Source organism: Mirounga angustirostris, unplaced genomic scaffold (genome assembly GCF_029215605.1).
Source record: "Mirounga angustirostris isolate CCGP_5_RB_7025 unplaced genomic scaffold, mMirAng1.0.hap1 SCAF_4, whole genome shotgun sequence".
NCBI classification, from domain to species: domain Eukaryota; kingdom Metazoa; phylum Chordata; class Mammalia; order Carnivora; family Phocidae; genus Mirounga; species Mirounga angustirostris.
This window is the reverse complement of record NW_026991712.1, coordinates 105,755,194-105,776,180: the sequence shown is the minus strand read 5'-3', so window position 1 is coordinate 105,776,180 and position 20,987 is coordinate 105,755,194. Positions and strand designations below refer to the sequence as shown.

At 38.6% G+C, this 20,987-nt stretch overlaps 1 long non-coding RNA gene across 2 annotated transcripts in view; it reads left to right on the top strand.

The window, feature by feature from the left end:
• Positions 1-3,228: 3,228 nt before the first annotated feature.
• Positions 3,229-20,987, top strand: part of LOC123859329 (uncharacterized) — a 42,169-nt gene continuing 24,410 nt past the window's right edge. The window contains exons 1-2 of one of the 2 annotated variants that reach the window (XR_006794433.3): positions 3,229-4,605; positions 5,364-5,551. This is a non-coding gene — a long non-coding RNA (uncharacterized LOC123859329). The remainder of the gene's footprint in view (positions 4,606-5,363; positions 5,552-20,987) is intronic. The other variant, XR_006794432.3, reaches the window with a different exon arrangement.

Below are 20,987 nucleotides of genomic sequence, written 5' to 3'. Positions count from 1 at the left end.
AGAGATGAAGATAAAGGAATGGTGAAGGCTAAGAGGCAGAATATTTTTGCATTCATATTTGAAGGCTACAAAAATGTGTAGCTCATTTTTCCCAAATCTTGAGTTTAAACATGTCTTTGCAGGTAGAAGATCTTCCATGTGGTGCGTTAATTCTGATGGTTTTGTTTCTGGACATGAAATAGCCACTGTTGGAAGATTTACATCCTATGTGGCTAAATATTTCCTCATCCAACAGATATTCATGAAATCTATCATGATGATGATGATGATGATGATGCTGTCAAGTTCTCTGTCAGTGAGAAATACTGACACCTAAACAGGTATTTAAAAATGTATGAGCGAGAGCCTTCAATTTGCTAGAGCTTACCTTCCAGCTAGAGACAGATGAAAGGTAAGGCTGAAGGGCTCAGGAGAGGCCACACCATGGGAAGCCCTGTGCTCCATGTTGTCCTAGCAGGATAAGAACTGCTGTCACCAACAAGGGTCTGAAATGCTGAAGTGGAGTTCTCACTCCCGGGAACAGTTAACGCGAGCCTTCTTCCACCCCCTGGTTCTTGCCAGGGCATTGAGTCTTCTGCTAGCACCTTCTGCATCTGCCAGCAGGCTGGAGATCAGCTGGGGGGGTTAGACCTGGACCCACCCTGTGGCACACTTCACGTCTCCCTGTGGTGATCACATGCCCATATTTATGCCCGAATTCCCAAGTCAACAATTCATACTGTCCTCTTCCACTCTTAGTAGTGTCCTGAATTGGACAAGAAATCATATGATCACCCTAATTTCTCCTACATTCCATTGGTCGGAATTCAATCACATAGTCATACCTCACCTCAAAGGAGGCAGGGAGATCTATGTGACGGGAAGGAAAAGGCAATGGATTTTGCTGAATGTGAGGCACTCCTTGCCGCAAATGTGAAGGGGGTGAAGACTTGTCCTCCATACCCATTGCCTTTGAACCACTACCACTTAAATTCTGATATTCCTTTGAAATCTTCTGGTTTATTTTAAAAATTCCTTTGAATTTTGAATCCTGCTCTGTCATATATTTGTGTTTTTCTTAGTATAAAAATACTGTGCTTTCTTTCTTCAAACATCTTCACAAATAAATAATGTTCTAGGAATATTTGCTGTGGTTAGTTGTCATTCATTGACTCCTGGAAGAACTGTATGAATAGTAGTTTGAGACACATACCACTGAATGGTCTTAGGCAGAAGAGTGACCTTGGCCAGGTTTCCACTGAAAAAGCCCACTCTGACAGCTGTGTGGAGTGTAGATTCCAGGAGACAGAGAGCAGGGAGTCCAATTCAGACTCTTCTAGTTATTTGAGGGAAAGAGGACAAAGGATCTGATCAGTGCTGGTAGCAATGTTAGGAGATTAAATCGGTAGGGATAAACCAAAAACTAAATTATTGATAAACTGGACTATGTAAAAATTAAATGCTTCAGCAAACACATCATAAAATTAAGTTGTTTTTTTTTAAAGATTTTATTTATTTATTTGAGAGAGAGAATGAGAGAGAGAGAGCACATGAGAGGGGGGAGGGTCAGAGGGAGAAGCAGACCCCCTGCTGAGCAAGGAGCCCGATATGGGACTCGATCCCGGGACTCTAGGATCATGACCTGAGCCAAAGGCAGTCGCTTAACCAACTGAGCCACCCAGGCGCCCCCATAAAATTAAGTTTAAAAGGCAAGGACAAACTGGAAAAAAAATGGGTGTCACATTTATGAATGATGAAAGGGTTGGTTTCCCTAATATACAAAGACATCTATGACTCCATAAGAGAAAGCGTTCTAATAGAAAAATGGAGGGTGCCTGGGTGGCTCAGTTGGTTAAACGTCCCAGGATCCAGTCCCACATCAGGCTCTCTGCTCAGTAGGGCATCTGCTTCTCCCTCTGACCTCTCCCATCTCGTGTTCTCTCTCACTTTCTCTTTCTCAAATAAATAAAGTCTTTAAAAAAAATAGAAAAATGAAAAATAAATCACACACACATACACAAAAGAAACAGGGACACAGCAATTTGTCAAAGAATACAAATGGTCTGCAAAATGTTAAAACCTCACCAAAGTTCAAAAAATAGAAATGAAAAGATGAGAGCTATTTTTTATTATCAGATTAGTAAAGAAGGTCTCATAATAGCACACATGTGTGCACAAGGTGTTAGCATTAGGGCTGTCAATAACAGTCAAAATTGAAAAAAATAATAATTTCCTTCAATGGAAAAGTTGTTAAATTATGACATATCCCCTCAATGGAATATTATGCAACCACTAACAATGATTGTATGTATCTATATTAATTGAAATAGACACTATGACCCACTACTAAGTGAAAAAAAAGATTATCAAACTCGCTGTGTAACATGCCTCACTTTCTGTAAAATAGTCTGTACACGTGTGCAGGAATGTGCATGTGAGTATACAGCGATATCTGTAAGGCTTTTTGACAAAATATTAAAACTGTCTATTTCTAGATAAGTAGATGTGGAGATGATTTTTACTTTTTCTCTCTATCTTTCTATATTGTTTTGAAATTTGAAAACAAACATGTATCGTCTGTCATTTTTAAGTAAATAAAACCTTATTATTGGGGAAAAATAAAAGAGCAGGTCTTTTTATCCTTCGGAGTAAAAAAGGAGGAGAACTTGGTGATTGGTTGTGTCTGGAAAGTGAAAGAGAAGGGTTGGTCAAGGATGACTTCCGGTTCTTTCCTCCTTGCAATTCTCTGGCTCTGCTTGAAGGGCAACCCTCCATTGCTTGCCCCATTGTTGTTCCTTACACTTTGCAACTTCTCATCTCCCATTCTGCCCCTCCTAATGCTGGTCCCACTGTTGAGTCCTCTGCAGGCTCTGGCTGATTTTAGAATGCTCTGTTCATCTACTTTCTTAACTATGTGGCAGAGATTAGAGATGAGGGATGCCTTTGGAAATGACCGACCCAAATACTGTAAGTTGGCCTGGCTTCCTTGGTTGCCAACATGCTCTGATGGTCCCAGTCTGGCATCAGGGAAGATGGATGTGTGAACTACCAAGTTTAAGAGGGGTCCGGAACCTGCTGGCTCTGTCTCATGGTGTTCAAAGTAGTAGGAAGGCCCATTGAGAGGGTAAGGATGGCCAGGGGTTTGCCACATTTCATGAGGGGCAGGGAAGCTCATTTTCACCTGGACACTCCACTCAGAGTAGGAGCAGGAGGTTGACCAGTGGAAGCAAAGGCCAATGCTGGTTAACAACTTAAGAGGAATTGCCAACACATTCTTTTTTCAGGATTGCAGTTTTGCCTTACAAACAATGTTTTTTTAAAGCCAGGTTATGGGGGTGGCTGGGTGGCTCAGTCGGTTGAACGTCTGCCTTCAGTTCAGGTCATGAACTTGGGGTCCTGGGATCGAGCCCCACATCGGGCTCCCTGCTCAGTGGGAAGCCTGCTTCTCCCTCTCCCTCTGCCATTCCCCTGGCTTGTGCGCTCTGTCCCTCTGCCTCTCAAATAAATAAATAAAATCTTAAAAAAAAATAAATCCAGGTTATGCAGACACAAGAGTGAATGCTGGCTGTATAAGGGCAAATGTTAAATTTAAGAGCCTTTACTGGTCAAGAAAGATGAACAATTCAACTTCTTGAATCTTATTCTCTTTGCCATTTGAGGCTGACTCATCCCAGCCTTCAAGGGCCGGGGCATTTCTTAGTATGCATTGAACTCATGCCAAACTATTGTTTCACACTGTTATTGTCTAAAAGACAACGTGTACTAGAAACGTGAAACAGGAAATGTCCATCTGAACTTATTACGGTAGAAGAAATTTTCCAGAGTCCATATGCTGATGTAATTATTTTCAGATTTTTTTTTAAAAAAAGCATTTAGTGACTAGATCTTTGGAACAATTGTATTCGCTGTCATGGGCAGAGCGTCTAGCTTATTATCTGTCTTGTAGAAGAATAGAGCCCTGAAATTGCCACAATAATGTTTTACAATTTTTTTGAATTAGGTTTTAAGGATTTTTATTTGCTTAGTTTTGTGTGTGTGTGTGTGTGTGTGTGAAGCGCATATGTATTTGAATGTCTTAATCTCTTATTTTCTTTGGAGGGTCCTTAATTTATTTGACACTGAATTTTTTCTCCATCTTCAAAGTGTGTGGCACATGCCCTATTCCCTTCTGTTCCAGTACTATATTTCGTACAGTTTCCTGTAAATAGCAGTAGATACGGGCTGGTTGGTTCCGTGTTCTTGCAGTATTTACAATGGACATTTCTCAGCATAACTAATCTCTTTTCAAAATTTTGGTTGCATTCTCATCAACACCAATCCGTTCCTTTGAAATGAATTGAAATGCTGTACTCTTTGAAGGGATAGGATTAAAGCTTTAACTGGGTCTAGGGATGAGGTGAGGGAGAAAAAGCCCCCACAAATCTGGTAGTTTTTTTCTCCTGAGCAGTGAAGAGCAATGAGCTGTACTCTAGAAAAGAAAGGAAACAGTAATTATGAGCCTTTTCCCTACATTGTACACAGTCTTCAGTTTAGAGCAAAGTAGAAGCCGACCAGTTTTTTAGTTCTGTAGCACAGTTAAGTAAGGATTGGATTTATAAGCATCAAGAAGCAGAGGTCTTCATTCAGGTATGACTGTGTCTCTTCTTTCTCTCTTTCACTTAATTTAAGTAGCTTCATATTGTTTTATATTTGTTTGAGTCCATGATCTTTTTTTATCCTATATCCTATGTACCAGACAAACTCCATTTCGTCCCATATTTTCAGTTCTTTTTCTGCGGTTTTACAGAATCCCAGAAATCCTCTTCTCCAGCTAAAATGCTATCATTAGTACCATTAATTCTAATGTCAGTTTGAACTTCTTTATTCCAGCACACTCTGCAGCGTGAAATCTTAAGAGTATGAATGAATGATTGGTGTCCAGCCAAGCTTTGCCTATGTCTTTCCACGACCAAAACAATTAGGTGAAGAGGGAAAAATTCAATTGGCTATTGTTTTATCTGCCTGGTCCCAAGCAGCCTATATGAATATTTTGGGAAATTTTTTGTATACTGATGGTTGCGTTCTCATTATGTAGCTATAGCAAAAAGGTTTCAGTGTGAAAGTTTCATTTTTTAAGAAATAGCCATTTCAGAAACAAATGAGGTCAATGGGCTTCTTGTTTTAGGAAGAGGGAGTAGTGGGGACTTTGGAGTAAGAGGAAGTCCTATGTCAGAGGGCTCTGCGCACACTTTCCTGAAATACCTCAGCTATGTGTAAATGTAATCTGTTATTTTAACTATTCGTAATAGTTGCATTTTTGTCCTTTCTCACATTAAATTATAAAATCGATAACATAAATATGGCAGATCTTTATTTTTCAAGGATTCCTTCCCCACCTCCCCCAGTTTCTAACAGGTTGCATTTCATCCTTTCAAAGACCTCAAAAGCTACCAGATTATTGTTAAATAAACAAATTTGGGGAGACTACTGACCATTAGTCAGAGGGAAGGTCCTGAGTCATCCAAGTGTTCTCCAGCTGGTGAAGAAGTATGTAAAAGCTCCTGGCCAGATCTGTACATGCTGGAGCATCCGGGTAAGTTGGGGAAACACATTCATGGTACCCAGTGAAGAAATGAAGTGGCAAACACAATGCAGTGCACTTCTGTGCTTCAGGTTGAAGCTTCATATTCAAAGGATGTAAGAACTTAATTTTTCCAGGGCAGGTGGTTGGGGGATCGGGTAACTGAGTGATGGGCATTAAGGAGGTCACATGATGGAATGAGCACTGGGTGTTATATGCAACTGATGAATCACTGACCTCTACCTCTGAAACTAATAATAGACTTTATGTTAATTAATTGAATTTAAATAAAATAAAATTTTAAAAAATTTTTTCTTCTCCTCCTCCAGCTTGTGTCTTTCAATTTTGTATTGAAATGTTCCCTGGATTCATAAAATACTTAAGGACCACATAAAAAAGAAAAGACTCAGGAATCAAATGAAAGTCACCTAACACAACTTCTTTGGGGTGTATTCAGGAAAGCAGACTCCCTCAAAAGCCCAGGGTTAAATTCATCAGCACTGCTTTCTCAGCATGTTTTGATTTCTTACTGAATGCAGTGAGTGCAGGAACCCTGGGCAGCAAACATTTAAGGATTTCATCTGGGCAGGCACTGATCTTAAAGTTCTGACCTCCAACAGTGTCAGGCAGGTTGCCTTGGTAAATTGTAAAGTGAACCGTTGAAGATAAAACTGCAACTTAAATGTTCACATATTTACTAATTGCTTGAATATTTTCAGAGAAAAAAATGAATGCTACTTATTTTTCAGAATAGAGTGTGATGACTATACCAAAATTCACAAAATGTGTAAGAGTAAAGGAAAACTGTCAGGTGACGACCGATTCTTTTTATTCCAGAGATATAGGTAAGAAATATGAATAGATAGATAGATAGATAGATAGATAGATAGATAGATAGATAGATGATAGATAGATAGATGATAGATAGATAGATAGATAGATAGATAGATAGATAGATAGATGATAGATAGATATGGAAGGCTACAGAAGAAATTAGAAACTGTGGTTGCCTTTGAGGAAAAGAATTGAGGGCCTAGCAGCCAGAGATATTTTGCAGTTTATAATACTGTAATACTTTAATTTCTTTCCTTGTACATATATAGCTTTTTTAAAAGAATGAGAAGTGCTTTACAAATGCACATATTTTCACTGTGAAGTCTTTATTTCCATAATACTAAAAGTAAATGCCTGGTCAATAGATTCTGTGCTGTAGCCATGATATCCCTTGATTTTGTTTACCTGGTAACACCAGCTTGTGTCTGTAAACTCTTTAAAACTCCCAAAATTATTTCACCTATATTACCTAATTTGTAAGATCACTTTATTATTTATTATTATTTATTACTTAGCTCTTCTCATTTTCTTCTCTTAATATGTGATTATCACATTGAATTGCAGTGGTTTTGTTCCCTTGTACCACACATAAAAACCACAATGCTGTTTTCTTCAGTAGTTGCTAATGAAGGTCTATTTGACACTTTAATACTTTCTTCCCTGAGTATTGGACCAAGCTGTAACAGAATTATAAAGCTCGGGCTATCAGAACAGAGAGCATCAGAACACTCAGGTTTTTGTCTTGAGAGCCATATGGCATTCCATCGGGATTCTGTTTGATGTTACTTTTGTCTTATCCCACTGGGCCCACCTCAGAGTGTTCAATAGCTGACTCTAAGGGTAGATTAAAATACTAGTCAAAATTAAATGGCAGGTGTGGAAAGGGAGGGGGCCTATAGGACATTATGAAATTTGTCCCTCCCAAAACCTTTCTCTGCAGAGGGCTAAGTACCACTGCTTTTCATGCAAACAGATGGCCAGGTAAGGAAAAAGCTTTTCTTTTTCCTTGTACTTGCTATACTAGGTTTGTAGACATACCTCAGTCCTCCTTTTTCATTAATGTTCATAGGGCTGAATTTCTTTCCAAGTTATTTGGTTTAGCAATATTGTTGCAATTGGTTCATCCAGCCGTTTTATATTGAAAAGGGCTACATAGACAGTGACCTTCTGTGAGTTGGCTGTTGGCTGAACTGATGAACAGCCCTGTTTGGTTCTGCCTCTCATGCCTGCCAGAGATTAAGAATACCTTGACCAATATGGAGGGAGACCCTTGTCTACCGTTCTGCATTCCTTCTTCTGTAAAAAAGACATAATAGGTTCAGAATGGAGTCACTCATGCTAAGCCCATGTCCCCAAACCAAGACTTAATACCTATCTTAATCACAGTTTCAACCTCTCCCAGGAATGGAAACTTAGGGCCAGTCAATCTGGAATTACCTGGTCATCAGTAGTGAGGTCATCTGTCTGATTGAACTCTGCCTTCCCCCAAGGAAGGTGACCTTGCCTGAAACAATCCACTCTTTGCTAGAAACTTTCTTGTCCTGCCTCCTTCTGCCTATAAATATCTTCCATTTTGTACAGCTCCTCAGAGCTCCTTTTTTTTTTTTTTTGAATTATTTATTTATTTGAGAGAGAAAGCATGGGAGGAGAGGCAAGAGAAACTCAAGCAGATTCCGCATGAGTGTGAAGCCCGATGAGGGGTGTGATTGCACATCCCTAAGATCAGGACTTGAGCCGAAACCAAGAGTCCATCACTCAACCAACTGAGCCACCCAGGCACCCCATCAGAGCTCCTTTTTTTCTTTTCTTTTCTTTTTTTTTTAAGATTTTTATTTATTTATTTGAGAGAGAGAGAGGATAAGCAGGCTCCCCGCTGAGCAGGGAGCCAGACATGGGGCTCCATCCCAGGACCCTGAGATCATGACCTGAGGCAAAGTCAGACCCTTAACCAACTGAGCCACCCAGGTGCCCCTCAGAATTCCTTATTTGCTAGATGGTATGTTACCTCATTCATGAATTGTTGAACAAAACCAATAAGATCTTTAAAATTTATTTGGTTGAATTTTGTTTTTAAACATTTCCAAACTAGTTTTTAACCTCAGGAAAGAATCCCTCTTATGTGGCTATTTAATATTTAATTGGCTACATAGTGTGACTGTGTAATAGTTGAAGGCCATGTTGCCCACTGTTTGAGGATGAAGGCTTGGAGTCAAACTGACCTAAATTCAAATTTCAGTTGTGCCACTTGCCACACATGGGACCTTGAGAAAGTTAACCTTTTTAATCATCACTTTTCTCATTGGTGAACTACATTTTGTTGGAAGGAATAATTCTTTTTTAATGTATAAAGTCCTTGCACAGGGCCTATAATACAAGGGGCATTCAATAACAATTCAATTCTTGTTATAATTACTAAAACTTCTTTTATACTTGCCAGCCACACAAAAATATGGCAAGTGCATGGGAACTGACTACTCTCTCCCGCTCCTCCCCCTGCCCTTGCCCTTGCCCCCGAACCCACTCTACTCCAGCCAAGCGCTCTTCCACCCACACTGCACTTGCTCAGCCCACCCACCACATTCGCATTGCTACATGCAGTGAGTTTTCAATCCTCATCTCAGGTGAGCGATCCGCAGCATCTGAAAGAGTTCACCTTGCATTCCCCTGACTTCTCTGCTCAGGGCTCAGCTCCCCAGCCCCTTCTCCATCCATAATCACTCCCCTGATGACCTTGTTCAGCCTCAGAGCTTGAATATCATGGATATGCTGCTGACTTCCCAACTATGTCCAGTCCACACCTCCCGCCTGAACACCAGACTTGTATATTCAACTGCCTGCTTGACCTCTGTATGGCTGTCTTAAATGCCACCTTAAACTTGGAATGTCTACAACTGAACTCTGGGTGCCTAGGGGGCTCAGTCGTTAAGTGCGTCTGCCTTTGGCTCAGGTCATATCTCAGGGTCCTGGGATCGAGCCCCACCTCCATTGGGCTCCTTGCTCAGCGGGGAGCCTGCTTATCCTCTCCCTCTCCCCCTGCCGCTCTCCAGCTCTCTCTCTGTCAAATAAATAAATCAAATCCTTAAAAAAAAAAACAACTAACGCATATTTATATCTTGTGAAGTAAAATCTGCAAACAAATCCTTGACATCTTTGATATCAATAACAAAACAAAAAAGGGGCACCTGGGTGGCTCAGTCAGTTAAGCATCTGCCTTCGGCTCAGGTCATCGGGCTCCCTGTTCAGTGGGGAGCCTGCTTCTCCCTCTCCCTCTGCCACTCTCTTGCGTTCTCTCTCTCTCTCTCTCAAATAAACAAACAAACAAACAAATAAATAAATAGATAGATAGATAAATAAATAAAATCTTTAAACAAAACCCAAAACCCTCCCTGGTCTTTCCACACATCTGTTTCTCTCACAGCCTTCCCCATTTCAGTAAATGAGAACTTCATGATTTAGTTGCTCACCTAAAAGCTTTGCAGTCATCCTTGACTCCTCTCCTCCTTTCTCACACCCATATGCAAACCATCAAGAAATCCTACTGACCCCACCTTCAACATCTATCTAGAATTAACAACTTATCAGGACCGTCTCCCTTTGTCTCTCTGGCTTCCCTGACATTTCACCTTGATTATTGTTGGAGATTCTTAACCAGTCTTCTTGCTTCTACAGTTGCACCTCCAGACTATTCTCAAAAAGTAGCCAACATGAGATGATAATGTAATCCACATCCTGTCACTCTTCTCCTCAAAACTCTCCCATGGCTTCCGACCTCACATGGAGTAAAAACCAGACAGGCCTGGCACAACCCAGCAGCATCTTCTATACCCTCTGCATTGTCCTCTCTGCTCCAGCCACACCACCCTCCTTGCTTTTCTTTGAACATGCTAGACACACTCTCACATCAGGGTTTTTGTACTTGTTTCCCTCCCAGAATGCTCCACATGGATATCCACATATCAGTCTCTCATCTCCTTCAAGTCTTTGTTCAAATGCACGTTGTCGGTGTGGTTCTTCTGACCAACCTAGTTAAATTTACAGTCTCCCTTTGCTTTGTACCTTTGGTCCCTTCTTGCTTTAGTTTTCTTCATAGTACTTCCACCATCTGGTTTCTTATATATTTTACTTGTTCCTTTTATTTCTTTTCTCTCTTCTCCACATAAATGTAGTCCATAATATTGGGGATTGTTGTATGATTTGTTCACTCCTGTGTCCCTGTGCAGTGCCCGACTTTCAGCAGGTACTACTATATAAAGACTAAATCATTACTTACTAAATACTCATTTGAGGGAATGCATGAATGCATTGCAGAAAATGCATTTCCTCCTGCATATGGTATGAAGCATATGGTGCAAGGAGTCAGGAATCTGAATTCTGGTTTTGACTGGGCCTCCTAGAAACTGGGTCTCCCATAGATTTCCACCTCTGAGCCTTCTTCTCCTAATCTTTAAAACCTATCTTGCAGGACTATTACAGTCTTCAAAAGCAAAGCTCTTTCAGGGAGTGCAGTCCCGTGTTTGCATGAAGAAGGAATTTAATGTCTCCTTTTACACGTCCCCCCTCCCCCATATACTCACAATCCAGGGTTGATATCAACCTTACCTTAGGAAAATTTGGTTTCATTTGGAACAAATTTTTTTTTTTTTATAATTGTCACTGAAATAAAGTCCCAATTAGGTGTACATCTTACCTAAGAGATGGGAGGCAGTAAAGAGACTATAACAGAATTTAGGGTCCACCGTCTTTTAGTGTGTAAGCAAATAAAATGGGAAATAGGCATCACATGCCTTCTTTCTGTCCTTGCCCACAGATTTGAGTTGAGGTAAGGAACAAGAAATGAAACAGACTTTGCATTTTTTATGTTTAGCCAAGGTCCTTTAGTTTGCATAGTCATAATTCAAATGACCATCTTTGAGGTTTTAATATTTGGTGCCTTCGCTTTGTTCCAACTAGGAAAAATGAATAGCCTTGTTTTGAATTTTGTATTTGTAAATACACTGCAGTGTAGAAACCAAGGAATGCCCTGCAGCTTTTAAATGTTTGAAAGGTACATCTATTAAGCTGTTTTATGGGTTTCTATGATTTTTTAAAAACACTTTTTGCATCCAATAAGCTGATTAGACAATACAATAAAACCATATTGCTCAAATTTTCCTGATTTTATTTTCTAACAGTTGCCCTCAGGATTTCTCTTATGTGCTGGTCAATTTGAATAGATTCGCAACAGATACTTTTGATTGATTAGTGTATAACTAATCTGATCAGGTCCTTGATTTGCATTGTTTAGTAAAGCCCACCTTGAAAAACAGTGCAAATAATTTGTGCAAGATTGGAAAAAAAGGAATGTTAAAAATACTGTAGGAAACAAACTTTAGAAATGACTCTTCACACACGAATATTTCACACACTGAGATATTCTAAGCTCATGTGAAGAGGATTCTAGTTCTGGATCTGCTTTCCATATACTTCAGTTCCAAGGGGCCTGTTTAACAAAAGCTTTTGATTGGCCTGGATCACGTTGCTTTGTACATCTCTCTTGAGCTCGGGCTTTTGTCCTGTTTGCCCCTCCTGCCCTTTTACCATCCAGTTTGCAATCCTGATAAAGCTTCCTAGTACTTGTGCTCTTACCCCAAGTTTGTGTGTGTGTGTATATATATATATCATATATATGTGTGTGTCATATATATGTAATACATGATACATGTCATATATGTGTGTCATATATGTCATTTATATATACATGTGTGTGTGTGTATATATATAAAATTCTCTCTCTCATATATATATGAGAGACAGAGAGAGAATTTTTTCCAACAAGGAGCTCTTAAAGTTTTCAGGCATGAAAGTGAGATGATCAACTGTATGGTGAGGTAGGAGAGAGCTTGGCTAGGGCCAAAGAGACCCATTGAACAGTAAGAAAGTATAAAAACCTTGAACTATGGCCTAGACACACAAGGAATAGTTGGGTGTTTAAATGAAGACATTGCTATTTAATATGTTGTTTGCAATATTTTTCATTCTATCAGTAGGAGAATTGAATAGACCAGACAATAATGTTTTTCATTGTCAACTTTGTAACACAACAATAGAGGGTATCTGACAGTTTGTAACACAATAAATAATAAAGTAAGAAAACTCAAAATGAACTCTCAGAGTTCATTATCAGGCAATAATCTCTTCCTCAACTTCTCTCACTACTCTCTGGAACAATAATACAATAGATCTTTTTATTTCATTGGTACTTATGAGCCAATTTATACATTCTCTCCACCAGCGCATCTGCCTCCTGCCAGCCTGGGTTGGGTACCATACCTACACATTCCCATAGTACTCTGTTCTTCCCTTTATTCTAGAACATATGATGCCATCTTGCAGGTCCACAGTCCTTTATCTGCATTTCTGAAAACCAAAAGTTTATTTTCTGATTAATGCCAAGTCTTATTTGGCAGCAAGATCTGACCTGAACTAACATGAAGCTATTTATAATGTTATGTTTTACTGCAGAAATGTCGTATTTGTTTATGGGAGGCTGCCCTAGGCTCTATCAAGGGTGTTATGTATTAAATGCTATATATATACTTTTACCCTTCTAAAACTCCACAAAGAACATTGCTTCTGAAACACCTGTGGCCCAAGGGCTTTGGACAAGGACCAGTGGAGCCCCTCTGGTGCCTGCTTGCTAGTCTGTGTCCCCACCAGAGGGGGAGGCCTCCAGTCAGCCTTGGGTCCTTGTACCTGCCCAGGGCCTAGAGTGACCCAACAAATATAAATAAGCCAGTGAACATTTGCTTTCAAGTTAACATATTTAAATGTATCGACTTTCCTCTGTTCGTATTTTTCAAATATTGCTACTTTGAGAAAGAAGAGTGAGTGCTGGGGTGCCTCGTTGGTAGATTGTGGGACTCTTGATCTCAGGGCTGTGAGTTTGAGCCCCACGTTGGGCATAGAGGTTACTTAAAAAAAAAAAAAGTCAGGGCAAACAATCTTTTTTTAAAAATTTCTTTTTTTTAACTGAAAACACAAATATTTGGCCAGGTTGAAAAATCCACATGAGAACCAAGAATAATATCATGTTTCCTGGTTTTTAGATTTGTGTTTTCTTACCTAGATAAGACTAATATTATAAATGCCAGATAAATCAAAGGCCAAAAGAAACAACTTTAGCTAGTGTAATGGTTAGCACTCTGGACTCTGAAATCTTACTAGCTAAAAAGCAGAAAAAATTATCGTAATGAAGACGAGTATATAGTGAAAGGGGCATTCTCAAACGATGCAAGTAGAAGTATGGATTGTTAGAGTGTGTCCAGAAAGTCCTTTACAGTAGAATCAAGAAAGTTAGAGTTTATGTCTGCCGTAGATTAATAGGAGAATATTTAGCACATATTACCTAAGAAACATTTATGTTCTTGAGGCATATATCAGTTTGGTTATTTCTTTAGGAGATTTCAGCAGAGCAGTTACTTTCTCTGAAAGCAGCCAATATTTTTAGTTCTGTAAGGCCTTCTATGTTAATATTTTTATATGGAAAGTTCTTAAAGCTTTCTTTTGTTCAAACACCCCTTTTAAACGTTATAGCTCCTACTCCATCTTGTTTAAATATGTTGTATAAGTGTATGACAAGGCAGTTTAAAAATTTCTCATATGGAGTACGTTTTGTTGGTTTTGGGTTATAATTCTATTCCTATATTACAAGGCATCATAATTTTTGAAGACCCTACCAAAACAGTGTCGATTATGCATAACAACCTGCACATTGTTTTAAATAAAGGTCATATAAAACACAAAAGCTACTGTATGTAGATGAAATATAAAGAATTTGAATATGGAAATTAGTGACTTCCACAACCATTGGAAGGGTTAGGAGGTTAAAGATCAGGGAAGCTATGCCAAAAATCTCAGTTTGCATTGCCAAGGTGATTGGCTCCAAGAACTTTCTTGAGAGCCTCTATTTCTCCCAATCTCCAGGAAGCTCTACCAGCTGTATAAACTTATAGCACTAAAACAGGTGATTCTCAAGCAGCTACCACTAGCCATCTCAGTTGTCTATGGACAATCCCAAAGAGGGATTTGCTGGAACTGATCCAGAAGCTGCTGTGAACCTCATGTCTACTGTCAGCCCACACATCTATCTGTCATTGCCCTCCTTGAATAATAGCTTTGGCTCCTTCCCTTTCCAATGTCACGTAAGTGCTTGTTCCTGGCTGACACTGACCTGGAACCATCTGGGGAGGAGGATTCTGGGAACTCTTGTTCTATTTTTCCTCTGAGATGCATGGATCATAAATGGGAAAGTAGGGATGCCAAGTTGACAACAGACAATCATGTTTGTTTCAGTGTTGATGACAACTAGATGATATTTTTCTTTGCTGATTTTCCATTCGATTAGTATTCTTTCAGCCCAACTCACTATGTTATTAGTAGACTGAGATCCAGAAATCTCTCAGCAAGCAAGTAAGGCAGAAGTACAACTGAATTCATCCTTGATATACCATACTGTTCATTAAAAATTATTGCTAGTTGGTTCTTCATTTCAAAATGTCTGATGCAGGGGCACCTGGGTGGCTCAGACATTAAGTGTCTGCTTTCAGCTCAGGTCATGGTCCCAGGGTCCTGGGATCGAGCCCCACATCGGGCTCCCTGCTCAGTGGAAAGCCTGCTTCTCCCTCTCCCACTCCCCCTGCTTCTGTTCCCTCTCTTGCTGTGTCTCTCTTTGTCAAATAAACAAAATCTTTAAAATAAATAAATAAAATAAAAATAAAAAAAAATCAAAATGTCTGATGCATATGAAGCTGAAGTAACACATTTAATATCCCCATTACCCTTTTCGTGTAAGACCAAATACAATTAAGGAAAAAAGGTTTTCACTGGTATATATTTTCTAGAAGGAATTTTATACCTAGCACTTATATTTGGGAAAAATCTCTAATGGTCTTCATCAACTATAGAAACGATAAAATTTTGGCAAGATTTTAATTTAAATTTGTAGCCTCCACGTACTCAAACTAAAATTAGTCATATACTTAAAAAAATTTATAAATGTATTTTGAATATTGATGTTTCTCTAATTTTTTCAACTTCTTTTTCTTTATACCGGCTTTATTTGGCCTTAAAGATAACTTATGTATATTGTGCATGACTTTGTAGCTTTTTCTATATTTTGAGGAAATTCTGAAGGAATAAAATTTTGCTTTATAAAACATCCTGTCAAGATATAAATAACACCAAAGAGGACATTTTCATAAAACATTCATGGCCTAAATTGAATAAAATAACAAAAATTTTATTAAAGTTAGAATGCCAGTACACAAGTACTATTATAAATGTTATAATTATTATTATCTATTATTCTGCTTTGCATTATAATTCAAAATTTTATAAATATTTGTTGGCTCGATGGGGATATAATATTCTTCTTTGTCTCATCTAATTCACCCTCTCCTGATATTCAATTTATTGAATATGATGTCCTTTTACTTCATCTGATACATTTTCAACAGATGTTAATTTATTTAACTATTTTCATCTAGTTACAAGTTATCATAATTATGTAGAAAAACAACAGTTTACACAATCATCCTAAATATACATTTATACTTCAAATGACACTGAAATAGGCATTAATCAGCAAAGCAGTCCAGGAAAATTAATCTAGCAGGACTGAATAAAATGAGTTAGAAGGAAATAGGCTTAAAGCAGAGATACAGTGGCTATAACTCTATTGTCGTTATCTAAACAGGAGTTAATGAGGTCCTTAACTAGGGGAGAGATTGAAGAAATGGAAAGAAGGAGGGAGATGTAACAAGGAGGGAGAATTGAGAGGTTTTGGTAACTGGCTGAATGTGAGAAGGAAGAGAAACTATCAAAGATTATTCTTAGATATTTTTACATGGAAGATAATATGGGTGTGAGAAAAAGAGATGCTGAGGTGATAATGGCGAGTATAGCCAAGGCCAAGGGCAGCCTTTTGGGGAATACTTACCCATGAAGACTATGTAGAATGGTGATAGGAAAGGAAGAAGAATGGAAAGATTGAAGAGAAGGAAAGGAATAGTCTCACAAAGCCATAGGCAAGAATTTAAAAGGGGTAGTGGGCAGTAATAGTCAATGCTGCAGAAAAGGCTGGATTTTGGAATTAGGAAATCTCCTGTGACCTTTAAGAACGTGGACTTCCATAGAGGAGTAAGAACAGAAACTAAATGTGAGAGGATTTAAAGAATGAGTCAAGGTTAAGGAAATATGACAGAGTATTCTTTCAATGAGAATATATAATCAAGTCACGAGGAGACATGGAAGAACCCTACATGCATATTTTAAGTGAAAGAAGCCAATGTGAAAAGACTACATACTGTATGATTCCAGCTGTATGACATTCTGGAAAAGGCAAAAGTATAGAGACAGAAAGAAGATCAGTGGTTGCGGAGGGTTAGAAGGGAGGCGGGGATAAATAGATGGAGCACAGAGGATTTTTAGGGCAGTGAAACCATCCTGTATGATACCATAATAGTGGATACATGTCATTATTGTACATTTGTCAAACCCATAAATCATACAACACCAGAATGATCATAACGGGGGCACCTGGGTGGCTCAGTCGTTAAGCATCTGCCTTCGGCTCAGGTCATGATCCCAGGGTCTTGGGATCGAGCCTCGCATTGGGCTCCCTGTTCGGTGGGAAGCCTGCTTCTCCCTCTCCCCTACCCCTGCTGCTTGTGTTCCTTCTCTCGCTGTGTCTCTCTCTGTCAAATAAATAAATAAAATCTTAAAGAAAAAAAAAAGAATGATCATAATGTAAATTGTGGATTTGGGTGATAATGATGTGTCAGTGTACGTTCATCCATTATAACAAATGCCCTAGTGTGACGCCGATGTTGATAGTGAGAGAGTTCTGTGAATATGCGGGGGAATATGGCAATGCTCTGTACCTTCTGCTCAATTTTGCCGTGAACCTAAAACCGCTCTAAAAAATAAAGTCTATTTATAAAAAAGAATATATAACCATTTTTCATTAATATAAACTTCTGGAGTATATTCGTGTATATATCAATTTTACTGTATTATTTGATAGCCCTTACAAATTTCAACAAAATAAAAACTTATTTTGGGGCCCAATGAAATAAGTAGAGTATGATGGTCCAGTTTAACATATGATAGATATGTAGAATTAGTTACGTTTAAGAATAACAGGGTGGGGCGCCTGGGTGGCTCAGTTGGTTAAGCGACTGCCTTCGGCTCAGGTCATGATCCTGGAGTCCCGGGATCGAGTCCCGCATCGGGCTTCCTGCTAGGCAGGGAATCTGCTTCTCCCTCTGACCCTCACCCCTCTCATGCTCTCTCTCTCATTCTCTCTCTCAAATAAATAAATAAAATCTTAAAAAAAAAAAAAAAGAATAACAGGGTGGTGCAGAATTTTATACTGTTATGAATGAGTAAAGGATTATTAGATCTGTCTGTAAATGCTAATTGCACATCCCACTTATTTACTGCAGTGTTAACAAACGACCCCAAAGCTTAGTAGCTTAAAATAATTTATTATTTCATTTCACGGCTCTTGGGGCTAACAGACAAAGCTGGGCACTTCTCAGTTGGAGTCAGCTGAGGTAGGAATCATCTGAAAGCTTCTTTGAAACTCAAGTGTCTTGCTCCTGGGCTGGGATATCTACAGGAACTGGGGACTGAGGGGGCATTTCTCTCTCTTCTATGTGGCCACTCTACATTTCTGACTTTGGCTTCATACAGCATGACAACTTAAAGAGCAAGCATTCCAAGAGATTCAAGGAGAGACTTCAAGACCTGGGAGTTAGTGTTGGAAGTCATGCATCAATTTCACTGTATTCTCTTAGGCAAAAATGTTACAAACTAGCCCAGATTCAAGGGAGTAGATACAGGGATGGAAGAAATTGATGGTAGCCATCCTGGAAACAAGCCACAATTTATCTGGAGGATAAACACACACAATATGGAGAGATAAACATATATATTCCTATAAAAAAAAAATGACAATGAATATTCAAGTATAAAATAATATGTGAAGGTAAGGCCTTAATAATTAAGGTGACAAGTAAGATGAACTCCTAGAGGTCTCTAATCAAAGACATCAAATTATTTTAGCAAGTTTTCTCAGGGGGTTAAGGACATAACAACTACACTGACCTTTGATATGCCTAATTAAGCAAGTCATTCCAAACTATCTGGTCGCCAGCTAATTAAACCCAAATAACTCTGGACTTCTCAGTTCAAGAGTTAGGTTCCATAATATTTTTGGCCAAGGTATCATTTATCATATTTGCAAGGCTGCCTCTGTTTTTCCAGTCTGTCTTGGAGTCCTTGGGTCTCTAAAACCCTCTTCCCTTCCACATGAGTGGTACACTGGCAAATCTATGTTGTTCTGATTTTGTAGTTAATTAATTATTATTTCAGGGAGCTTAAAACCTTTTCATCCTGAGCAGCCAGAAAATATCTTGTTTTCCTTTATTCCCTTTACTTTTGTTAATTTCCTTTTCTTGTAGATTTCTTCTTTCATTCCATGTCGGTAAGACTTCCTATGTCTTTTATAGTGTACGCCCCTTCCTTGAAATGACATTTATAAGTAAGGTTAACATGTAAGTTTTTACTTTAATTTGATAAAACCTAAAACCTCTACCTTACAACATACTTTGAATGCCTTAAAAACTTTGCCTTTGCTGCACACACAGGCAGAATGGAGTGATATTTTAAGATTTCCTGCAACTAGAAAGGTATGGAAAGTTTGACTGATTTATATTGTGTTCTGACTTCCTGAGGCAGTTTTCCTAATGCTATTCCATTTTACTCAGACCATGAAACAAAGCTTGTTGTGTTGTTGTTGTTGTTGTTGTTTTTTAATCAAAATTCAGTCTAGAACTGTGGATTTCAGTTTTGTTCTTTGTCTCTTAAGCTTAATTTTTGTGGAATTTTATAGGAGTAGCAATTTTATTTTATAAAATTTCTGTTGAGGGGATGATTCTGGAAGCACTTGAGAAAAAGAATTCCCAGTTTAATTTTCAAAATTACCTTTAAAAATAAATAACTTGACTATTTAACGTACATTTGTTGTTCTATAATTGCAGTTATTACCTGTACCACAAAATTTAAGATTTTACTATCTATTATCTAATTACTTTGTGTATGACAGTCACATCTTGTGCAACAACAGTGTTTGTTTGTTCTTTGGAGCAGGAATCATATTTTGCAGTTATTTTGTATCCCTGAAAACTTTACTGCAGTGTTAGATGTGTATGTGTAAAATCTCCCTTGATAGATCTGTGTTTATGTGATATTCTTTCAATTTAATTCTTATAATTTGAGTCTTACTTGCCTTCATAACCACACTTTATAGAAACATTACAGATTTTCCTGGCCTAGCTTAGTCTTTTTTTTTTTTTTTTTTTAAGATTTATTTATTTATTTTAGAGAGAGAAAGAACAAGTGTGAGGAAAGGTAGGAGCAGAGGGTGAGGGAGAGAGAATCCTCAAGCAGACACCCTACTGAGTGCGGAGCTGACGTGGGGCTCCGTCTCATGACCCGAGATCATGACCTGAGCTGAAACCAAGAGTCGGAGGCTTAACTGACAGAACCACCCAGGCGCCCCCCTAGCTTAGTCTTAAATAACATTACCAGTCATTTGTACATAGGTCTTTCTCATTTGAATCATTCCCCTAAGAACAGAGATGGGAAATTTTAATCTTTTGAAAAATCTCTCTGACATCTGTTTCTTTCCGTGGCTCTTTATTCATCTACCGTGGAAGTGAAGCAAATGGCTCTCAAACTGGACTGTGTGGGTTCAAATTTCAGTCGTGCCATTTACTAGCTTCAAGTGTTCACAGCAAAACCTTCAGTGCCTCAGTTTCCTCAGTTTCAAAAGGCAGCTTGCAATAGTAATAACTACCTAATAGGATTGTTGTGAGGATTAAATGAGTTTGCTCATGAAAACAAATAGAAGAATTCTGCAGTAATTGAGCAATAAATGTTAGCTGCTGTTATTGTGGCATTGTTTATTTAGATTTAATAGTTTTTATTCTTTGCTGATTGTATCGTCTTCTTAATGATTTTACTAAACTCCTCCTGAAGCAATCACATTTTGAAAACTAAGCAGATTGCTTTCACCAACCAACTTGTTTCTAAGCTGCTTCCTGGGGGTTTAGAAAAGAAAGTCAGGAACATTTTTTTCTATTACTATTATTTAATCCTTCCATCCTTCAGCAAAAATTTTAAACCATGTATTAGAGATACTAATATAGGCAAAATGTTTATGTTCCTCCCACCCTCAAATTCATATGTTGAAGCCCAATCCCTGTTATGATGGTATTTGACGATGGAACCTTTGGAAGCTCAGTAAGTCATGAGGGTGGTCCTTCATGAATGGGATTAGTGCCCTTAGAAGATGAGACAGAAGAGAGATAATTTTCTCTCAGGCATTTGAGGACACAGCATGGCGTCCTTTGGCAAAACAGGAAGAAGGCTCTCACTAGCAACCAAATCATCTGACACCTTGATCTTGGACATCTCAGTCTCCAGAAATGTGAGAAATAAACTTCTGTTGTTTATGCCACCCTGTCTTTGGTATTTTTGTTATAGCAGCCTGAACTAAGCCAGATGCCAA